Consider the following 10,498-nt stretch of genomic DNA (forward strand, 5'->3'; position numbering starts at 1 on the left):
ACCCCCTCCCCGCCCCCACCGCCGCCGAGCAGGCCCCGCCGCCGCCGGCGAGGCAGGCCCTGAGCCCCCCAGGCCCCCCCAGTGGGTCCTGCCTTCAAAGTGAGGGAAACAGAGCTCTCCGGATAGCTTTTCCAGGGAGAGGCCCTGGCCTCCAGCCCCAGCACACCCTGGTGGCCCTGACCTCCAGCATATCCCGAAACGACCCAGGCCCAACCTCAAGTCCACCCACGCAGCTCCCACTGGACCACAGTCTGGATGAGTCCTAAGCAGGCCCAGCTGCCAGCGGTGGTCCTGGGTGACCCTAGGCTGGCGGGTGCGTGCCCTTCCCACGCCACCCCCCCCCACCCCCCACCTGTCAGGTTTGCACTGGCGGGGTGATGCCTGGACCCCTGCCAGCCCCTGACTTAGACAAGGCCCCACTGCCTGGCGTGCTGGGCAGTATCGTTCCTTCCTCCTCGCTTGATGGGTTCGTTGATCGGCTCCCCACCATTTTCCAGGCAGCGTCCTGGATGTGAGTAGGGTGTCATTATGTGGGTTTCCGTCCAGGTTACTGCTTCTGGGACGGCCAGTTATAAACTCAGGCGTGGCCCTGTCCCGTGGAGGGCCCTTCTTCAGCCCACCCCCTCGGCAGGAAGGGTCATCTGACAGCCGTCTGAGCAAGCTGCCCCCTACGGCCTCCCACCCCGCCTGGGGAGGGAGAGAGGAGGCGACGAGACCAGAGGAGGGGCAGCGGGTGGTTTCCAGGACGGCACCAGAGCCACCCCTCATTGAGGAGGGAAGGCTAGGCAAGGTGGGGGGGGGGGACACCTGGAGAGTGCCTGGGGGGGCATGTGGTGGGGTGGTGGAGGGGCCCTGGGGTATGGGGTGGATGGTGGGTGTCTGGTTGGGAAGGGTCTTAGCTCCCGCCGCAGCTCAGATACAAGGCTCAGGGAGTGATGACCCGGATGAGGAAGCGCTCCCCGCGCTCATTTAAAAATTAGGCTCCTGCCCACATCCTGATTGCTCAAGGGCCTGTTGGCACCCCTCTCTGTTACCGCCTGCTAGTTCCATGTGCCACCGTTCCCATTTTGAGTTTCCTTCATTATCAACCTTAAAAATTACCAAAGCCATCTCCCCCAGCTCGGCATCCAAGGCTCTCGGCTGCTGGTTTCCTAGTGCGCCTCCCCAGCTCCCTGCCTGGCCAGGCCCCCCGCGAGTCACAGCTTCGTCGTCCCTGTGAGTTTTGAGTCACGGTCCCTGGTGCGGGGTCCCCGGTGGTCCCTCCAGACCGGAGCGTCAGCATTCTGGAGACTTGAGTCTCTTTGCTCCAGGGCCCAGCACAGAGCAGGTGCCGAGAGAAAAACAGTTGTTGAATCAGCGAAAGGGATTCCTTCGAAAACCCTCAGCTTTCCCCACATGAAAGTCGACGCTAATTGGATCTTATTTTCCTCAAAAGGTTTTACAGCAGCTGAATGTTTTCACACGTTGTAAAGGGTACGAGAAGAGCTCCGTATGAAGATCTATGGCTGTTTTTTTCTGTTTGCAAATACGTTGCAGAGAGGCACAGGGCACTCCAGCAGTGGGGGGGGAAGGCCGAGGGGGATCTTCTCCGAGGGGGAGGGCCGGGGGCTTTGTCCTGGAGGGTGAAATGGCACACACTAACAGGGCAGGGAAGGCGTTGAGGTGGGGGGAAACCCGGGAGGAGAGCCCAGACCCAGAGTGGCCACGTGTCCACCGGGCTCTGAATCCCCGGGGGTGGGGGAGGGGCGGGGGGAGATGAGAGGGTCCCAGGGAACAGGGAAGGAGAGGGCTGCGGTTGTAAGCCGGGGATTCACTCCAGAGACTTCTGCCCGCGGAAGGATCCAAGCCACGCTTTTAGCAAGCCGGCTATGGCAGGTTTGAGTGCAGGGAGTTGGAGGGGGAGAGAAACTGCTCGTAGAGAGATCATTCTAGAGACTCTTTCCTTTGAGAATTCTTTCATATGTAAGAGGAGAATAACCCCAACAGCCCCAAGACAGGATGAACAAGATTACCCAACCCAACAGGCGTTTAGAGAACACTTGCGATACACAGAGCCAGGGAAAATGCTAGATGCTTGTTAGGAGCAGATAGTCCGGATTTTGCCTTCCAAGCGTCCCCTCCCCCCACCCCGAGTCGAAGAAATCCAAACTAAACAGACCGCTAAGGAGTTATTTCACTTCAAATGCCTGCCAGTTTCCTCAAGATGTAGCTTGTGACAGATACAAATATATTCCAGGAAAGTACTTACCCTTTGCACCGCAGACTTGACGGACTCCAACATAAATAAGGCAGGCAGCACTTTGTTTAGATAAATTTTTACGAAGGTATTAATCCACAGCTTAGTATATATTTCACTGTCAATGAAAAATGCACCTCAACTTCATTTTCTTCAAAAAAAAATGAAAAATTTAAAACAACTTACCAGATCTTTAACGCAACCCAAGAAGTAACGTATGTTTTTGATGGGGTGTGACTCATCCCGAATTCAACCGGGCGTTCAGGCTTTGGCAGCTGGGGAAACAAGCCCTAAAACTGGAAGAAATCCGAATGAAATTCCCAGGACTCCGGAGGAAGCTTTTGGTGCCGTTCACATCCTAAAACACGTTTCTGAGCTCATGCCCTGTAAGATGGCTCTGGGGGTATGAAATGCGCATTTATCTGTTAATTTCACGCCTGTAGTAAACCCCCTCTGATGCCTGCTTAGACTGAGTGCCACGAGATTCCCAGATTCCATTATTCTGATGTGAGAAACACTCATTCCCCTCGGAGCGCTTGTTGGTTCTTTCTAGTATCGTCGCTCGTCCAAACAGATACTTACCGAACATCAGTTCCCAAGAGCTCCAGGCCTGGTCAGGCTTTGGGGGTCCAATGGCACGTGGGTGTGTGTGGCAGGGGTGGGGTGTGGGGATGTGCATGCGTGCGTGTGTGCAGAGCTGCGGGAGCAAAGAGGGTGGTAAAACTCAGAAATCCAGTCCCTGGGGAAGACTGAGCTGGGATGAGACGGCCAAGGACAAACTGAGGTGTCCCAGGCAGTCTGATCCCCGGTAAGGGGTTTGTTCATGCGAGGGCTCACAGTCCGGAAGAGCACGGTCCATTCAGAACCGTCAAAAGCTCATGCGCACACATAAAGCGTGCGTGAGAAGTACGCTGAGCCACGTTGTTTGAACCTGATCTCGCGGCTCACAGAGCCAGTGGAAGTGCCTCGGTCAAGACTAACATGAAATCAAGGTAGGGTTCATTCCTGGTGGACAACGGTCTGCTTCACGCGCCCGGACAGAAAGGAGGCACGATTGGCTCCGGGAGCAGCTGGTGGGGCGGCGAGCCCCCAGTGAACGGACAGACGGTGACACCCGCGTGACCTCGCAGAACGTGGTCTGTGCTGTGCGTGTCTGCGTCTTCCTTCGCCACACCGTAGGTGCCCGGGTGTCAGGGAGCACCTCAGTTACCCTTTGTAAATCCTGCGTCAGGCACGGCACCCAGATTTGTGCCAAATGTTCCTTGAAGGATTGAAAATGAACTAATAGCCATGAAAATCACATTTCTCTAGAAATTCTGAAAAATGCATTAACTTCTGGAAAAGTTGAAAAACAAATAGTGAACACTTGTTTACCCTTTACCTGGATCATATGATGTGTGCGTGTGTGTGTGTGTGTGTGTGTCCACGGACATATGTCTTTTCCTGTACTGTTTAAAGTTGGTTGCATACACTAAACACGCTAAATACGTCAGCGTGTATCTCTTAGGAACAAGGACACGAGCCCACATAATCACGATAATATCCTGATCGTACCCATGGAAAATGAACACTGAAGCAATACTATTACAGTCCACACTGAAATGTGTTTAATTGTCCCCAAAATGTCCTTCATTGCCTTTTTAAAATCCAGAACCCAAATAAAGACGAGGCCTTCCGCCTGGTTGTCAATTCTCTTCGGTCTCCTTGAATCCAGAACAGTCCCTGCCTTTGTGTTTCCCGACATTAACATGTTTCATAGAGGGACCCACGGCCTGGATTCGTAGGGGTGTTTCCTTACGATTAGATTCGCGTCAAACACATTGTGTTTCCCGCTGCGCCTCATCAGGAACCACGTAACCCAGGTGTCTCCTGTTACTAGCCAAGGTGGGCTGTTGGGTATAAGCGGGGTTGACCAGGTCTCTTCACGGTAAAGGTCCATTTCCCTCTTCGTAATTAATAGCATTCAACTCGGTTTCCTCTTCAAAGCGCATGGACGCTCTGAGACCGTGACCTCTTCTGTTTCCTGACCTCTCCCCCCAAAGCTTTCACAGCCGGTGACGATCTCTGCGTCAATCAAGTATGGGTTGCAACACGGTGATTTTTCTAGCTGAATCATCCCTCCCACATTTGCCACCTGGAAGTCTTGAGTAGCGACCTCCCTGCCTCCCCTTGTCCCCAGGACCAGTTCACATAATCTGTCGGGTCCTGGTGCAGAAAGGAAAGTGCAAGAGCCTCTTTGTCAAGAAATTTCAAGATGGTGGCAGTGGGGGATCAACCCAAAAATCGGGCCTGTGCCCTAGCGGTGGCCATGGGCTCCGGGACCGGCCGTGCCCCACTTACGTCCCTATGTCTGGATTTTTCACGGTCACTGTCCCCACTCAGGCCAGTCAGGGCCCCGTCACGCCAGCCCCCCATGTCTTTTTTTTTTTTTTTTTTTTTAGTGTTTATTTATTTTAGAAAGAGCGTGAGCGGGGGAGAGGCAGAGAGGGAGAGGGAGACACAGGATCCGAACCAGGCTCCAGGCTCTGAGCTGTCGGCGCAGAGCCAGACGCGGGGCTCGAACCCACGAGCCGTGAGATGACGACCTGAGCCGACGGAGCCACGCGGGTGCCCCTCCCCCGTGTCTTTTCCACGTGTCACTATTCCGTCTTTGGGGACTCCTGTCCTCTTTGGAAGGAGCTGATGATGCCCAGGCTCCCTCTGCTCCTTCCCTGCCCCAAATCAAGAGTCTGCCAGGCCTCATGGGAGCCCTGTCTTCTTGAAACCGGGGGAATGGCCGTTTAGATTCCCATCTGGAAACCCAGTGCTGCGTGGGAAGTGTGCTCAGTGCTCCTCAGCTGTTGCTGTTCCCGATCCGTTTGGTAGACAGAAGGAGGATTTGGGTTTGTTTGTTTGCTTTTAACATTGTGGGTTCACACGGCTTCCTCCGACTCGAAGCCCGTGTTACTGGGCTCGTCCTCACGCGCCCCACCCCATGTTTGTACTTCCTTCTCCCACAGTGAGGCCCCGGTCACCCTTCTGTGGCTCCTGGAGTGTTCTTTCCATAGCATTCGTGGCAACAAACCCACCGCCTCAAGTTGGAGAGTTCTTTCTTTTTGTTCTTAGCATTACCCCACTGGGGTGGGCAACACTTGACTTGGCTTTTGTGTGTGTGCTCACCTCATTCCTTCGTCACCGTGCCTCTGTTTGTATTGAACTGAAGGGCTTGCTGTTTTCATTTTTTCATTTTCTTTTTTGAATACGAACAGCATTTATTTATTCCTTTATTTTTAACATTTATTTGAGACAGAGAGAGACAGAGCATGAGCGGGGGAGGGGCAGAGAGAGAGGGAGACACAGCATCCACAGCGGGCTCCAGGAGCCCGACTCGGGTCTCGAACTCACGAACCGTGAGATCGTGACCTGAGCCGAAGGTGGTCGCTCAACCGGCTGAGCCACCCAGGCGCCCCACGAACGACATGTATGTGGTTCAAGTGTCGAAACCGCGTGAAGGAATGCTCAAAGATGTTCCCTGTCCCTTCTCCTCCTTTTCCCCTCCCCTCTCCCCCCAGAGGTGACCATTTTTATCAGGTTTTGGTTTGTCCTTCCTGTTTCTTTTTGAAAAAAACAAAACGCGTTTATACGTATTCACGGATCTGTACAAAAGACAGCATCCTGCACGTACTCTTTCGCACTCTGTTCAAAAAGCACATTCTGCAATCTCCTCTAAAGCGCTCTTTACCTTCTGGTATCAGCGGGATGAGAGAACGTTAATACAAATGTACCAGAGGAACCGCTTATTAACAACAAAAAGCATTCCTGCTAACATCAGTTTTTAGGAATTTTCGAGAAAATGAGGGTCTGAGCTGGCTGCTCTGGGCCTAAATTATCCTCCCAGGGAGGCCGCGGGGTCGGACAGTAATAACCCTCCTGTCTCGGGGACCACATTCTTATTTACGCTGAACACCGGCAAAATTATTTCCGTCGCCGCGGAAGTCTTCAAGGGCACATGGAAGACCTGGGACCTTGGGACGGGGTGACCCCGCAGGAAGGAATCGAGAAGTAATTAACAGGCCGGGCGTGGCTCCCCGTCCCTTGGAGCAACTTAGCATATGGGAAAGAAGGTGTACAGAAAAGCAAAATGAGGGGGTAAATGTTTATTTTGATCAAGAAATCTTTTCTTTAGGAAAACCTTCACTTACAGGATCCTTTTAAGTAGCATGTTTCTCTAGTGCATCAGAAATGATTCAATCTTGGGGTGCCAGGGTGGCTCAAGTCGGTTAAGCCTCCGACTTCGGCTCAGGTAGGTCATGATCTCGCAATTCGTGAGTTCGAGTCCCGCATCGGGCTCGGTGCTGACGGCTCGGAGCCTGGAGCCTGCTTCAGACTCTGTGTCTCCCTCTCTCTCTGCCCCTCCCCCGCTCATGCTCTGTCTCTCTCTGTCTCATTTATAAACATAAAAAATACATATATTTTTTTTAATAAAAAGAAATGATTCAATATTGAAAAACCTGAGTCCCATTTTTGCCTCAGAAACACTCTTGTGTGGAGCAACACGTCTATCGGCATTAGCTAACCGTGGATCTTTGGGAAAGTAAGACAGGATCACACATCTGTCGCTGAGGATTTTGGCAGCTGAGGAGCGTGAGGCAGGGGGTGTGGTGGGGGACAAAATACCAAGCGGGAATTGTTAGCCTTAAGGGCCCCGAGAGGGAACTTCAATACAATTTTTTTCTCTCACTAACTCTGGAAGGTTCCATCTTTCAGGGTGGCTCATAGTTACGGATGGAAAGTACTGAACGGATGCAACCTTACTCACGTTACGATGCAGGTTAAAATGCTAGATTTGAAATAAGATCACTTATCCCTTCTCGGCAATTTACAAACCAAGAGTGACGTTACAGCCCCAACAGGGTAAAGAGTGTTCCAATCAGGTTCCTGGCTCGCCTCACACCTTCATAAATTCAAATACTTGAACATCGCCTATGAGCACCATCAAAAGACATTCTGAAGTCTTTTCCTTAACACATTGGGAACACAGGGTCAATACGCACCGTAAAGTACTATTTTTAAGACGTGATTTATTTGTCCCATTAGAAACTCGGCAGCGCGTGAAATCGAGTGGTTTCGTGGGTACACCAAGGGTACACGCGCTAAGAGACCCCTCTTTTTTCTCTTTGAACGAGGTTACTTTCCGCCTCCCAACAGCCCCGGGGCCGGAAGAAGGGGGAGATGGGAGGTGAGTGGGCACCAGGGCGTTCCAGGGTGTTCTGTGGGAATCCCAGGGGAAGAAGCCACGGGGATGGCGGCCGGGGCCTGCGGACTGACCCGGTCAGGGTTCACGGTCGGCTGGCGTGCGGGCACCCCGGTGGGGACGGGGTGGGGGCGGGGGGGGGTGACTTCTGCCTTTACATTTTCGATCAACACGCAGGACGTCTGCCTCCACGAGGCACGACGGAAGGCGCTCAAGTTCTGTGTCAATTTAATTATTAGCATGAACTGACGGTACTGTCATTGTTTAACTCAGCCGACCTTTTAAATGGATAACCAACCTTGAGGCTTAATTGGATTTAAAAAAAAAAAAAAAATCAATTTCTAGCCATTTCATAGTGCGGAAATGAAGTGTTACATTCTCGGGCAATTGTAAGATCAGTTTTGCTCAAGCCTATTTCTCGTTATTTACAACTCTAAAATGACATTACCCATCTTGGTAAGCATTTTATGTACACACATACCTTTCGTAAACACCCCCAAGTACACACACGTGTGCACACCGAGTCATGTCACAGAAGAATCATTATTTTCTGTGCGGCAGCCGGCTTAGACATCAGCGGTAATCTCTTCACGCCAATTACACGAAAAACTGAACCAGGGATAATGAGATACCGCTGTTTGCAAATCTCTCTTAGCCTCAGTCTGGTCTGATCTTTGTAATAAGGAAAAAATCCTTGAGGAAGCCTTTACCACATCGCATCTTGGCCATTAAGTCTTTCTCGTAGACGGTCATTTGATTTTATGGAAAGAAACGAACGATCCAGATGACACAGGCAGAAGTGGTACCCGGGTGTGCAAATGAGAACGCTGAACATCCTAGTTCCAGCCCTGGGTTGTACCAGTCACGTGACCTTGGGGAGGCCCCTTGCGGGGGAGGGGGGGTCCTCGGTTTCCCCACCTGGGAAAGGGGGCTGGTTGGGGGAGGAGAGGAAGATGGTCTCTCTGCCTAACTGGCAATGAAAATGGAGGTCCACCACGGGGTCCCGAGTCAGAAGGTCAAGTTAAAAAACCATGTGACTCCCTCAGCGCTTCCTCCAAGAGGGACCACGTGACCCAAACCAGAGCCCCTTTTGCCTCCGTTACATCTATAAAATGAGAGAAACGGTGATCACTAATGGCAGACTTGGGATGATTAGCTACAAACAATTCTATAAGAATAGTTGACAAGCAGAAACACTCAACCCAACGGTCTGCTTTCGCGACGTCTGATGCAAATGCACATCGTATCGAATGGCGTCTCATTCGAAGGGTCCCTTTGAGCCAGATCACGGAGCTGAAGTGAAGGCCCACACGACTATCCCGAGCATCCGGGACGGTCCAGAGAGCTCACCTGGACAACTGGACAAACGATCATTTTCTTTTGCCTCAACCGACCGGGTAATTGTGCACGAGTCTCTGCCACTCGACTCTGCGGAATGTCTTTTGTGGCGTCAGGAGGCCGCGCCGGAGACTGGTAGGAGGAAGTTGAGGGTGGTGTGCCGTCAGGCCGAGACGCGTGAGGCACACAGCTCGTGCCCGCCGTCCGGCTCGGAGTGCCACATCTGGATCGTTTTCAGACGAGCTGGAAGTCTCTGAGCAGGGCCCACCCCGCATCCACATTAGGTCACCTGAACGAACGCCCATCGCTGACCTCAATTCCAAAACCAAACTAAACGAAAACATCGGGCAACGAGGTCAGAGGTGGCATCTGGGTGGTCAGGGCCATCTGGAGAGGGGAAATGAGGAGTTCCTAAGGGCTAACACGCACAGAGACAAACAAGCCGAAGCCACATTTACGCGTACCCTCGCTGCTAGGTTTCGAAGGTAGCTGACGGCAAACGAGCCACGTTGGCCCGGCCCGAATCTCAGAATCTGACGCGGGAACTCGTGCTACACGAGTCAGTTGGAGTAGCAACACGGCAGCTCCGTCCTGACCTCCCTACACCCGCCTATCAGACGTTCCTTCTGGGAAGACGTGGCCTGGGCCTCTCCAGCTGGTTCCCGCAGGTTTTGACGAGACTAGGGGAGCCCGATGGTCAAAGTTAAGCCAGCACGCTAGAGTAACACACTATCCTACCCGTGACGCCGGGCCGGGCAAGTCATTTTGCTGCAGCTCCAGAACGGGGAAGAATTCTAGGTTGCTCACATTTTGGGTGACGATCAGAGCTCCCGAAGCCCGTTCTCCTAAGGCTCCCTGCAGAGCCTACAGAACGTTCCCAAGCGCTGCCACCTACATGGCTGTCCCCGTCAAAGTGGAGGGTTTCTTCAAGGTTGTTATCGCTGGTCAGAATGTTCTCGAAGCCTACGGCAAAGGTCTACCCTTTGGGAGGCGGCTTTGATTCTTGGACAGAGCCAACGGCTTTTGAACAAGTTGGGGAGATAGAATTCCTAGCCAAAACACAAGGTGAGGGCACAAGAGAAGGTTGCTTCTTTTGGGCGCTTCCTCGACAGGCTCTGAAGGCAACTAATCGTCACAAGCAACAGCAACAGCCCAGGACTGAATGCCTCGTTGGCCAAGGGGACCGCTGGGCCAGACCGCTCCTGTGCAGATTCTGGCGTTTAACTTAAAAAAAAAAAAAAAAAAAAAAGACTCACCCCATCATGCCTCGATGACGTGTAAGACAATGCTTGGGTGACAAAGACCCAGCCCAGCCTTTGAGGAGGAGCCCGGGACACAACACATTCGATGGGAAACGAGGTCCTGGCTTTGAGCTCAGCTGGCAAAGCCTCGCTCTCAAGTTTTCCGTGGCACAGAATAGGAAACATTCATAGTCACTTAGAAATGCAAGTCTCCCGGAGCCCAGACGTAAGAATTACTTCTCGACGAGGCTCACACACCACAATTTCATTTGAAGGTCTCCTAATGTTTCTTGGTATGTATATAAAGCATACATTTCCCTAAGGAAAAGAATTATCTGCCTCTACGGCACCTTCCCTCTTGTCTACCGGATGGCAGACAGATTGGTCCCTTTGCGAGCGTCCATTAGGCAGATGGATGGACCTTCAGACACTGAGGCAAGGCCTCCGACA

The sequence above is a fragment of the Lynx canadensis genome, chromosome A3, assembly GCF_007474595.2.
Source record: "Lynx canadensis isolate LIC74 chromosome A3, mLynCan4.pri.v2, whole genome shotgun sequence".
NCBI classification, from domain to species: Eukaryota; Metazoa; Chordata; class Mammalia; order Carnivora; family Felidae; genus Lynx; species Lynx canadensis.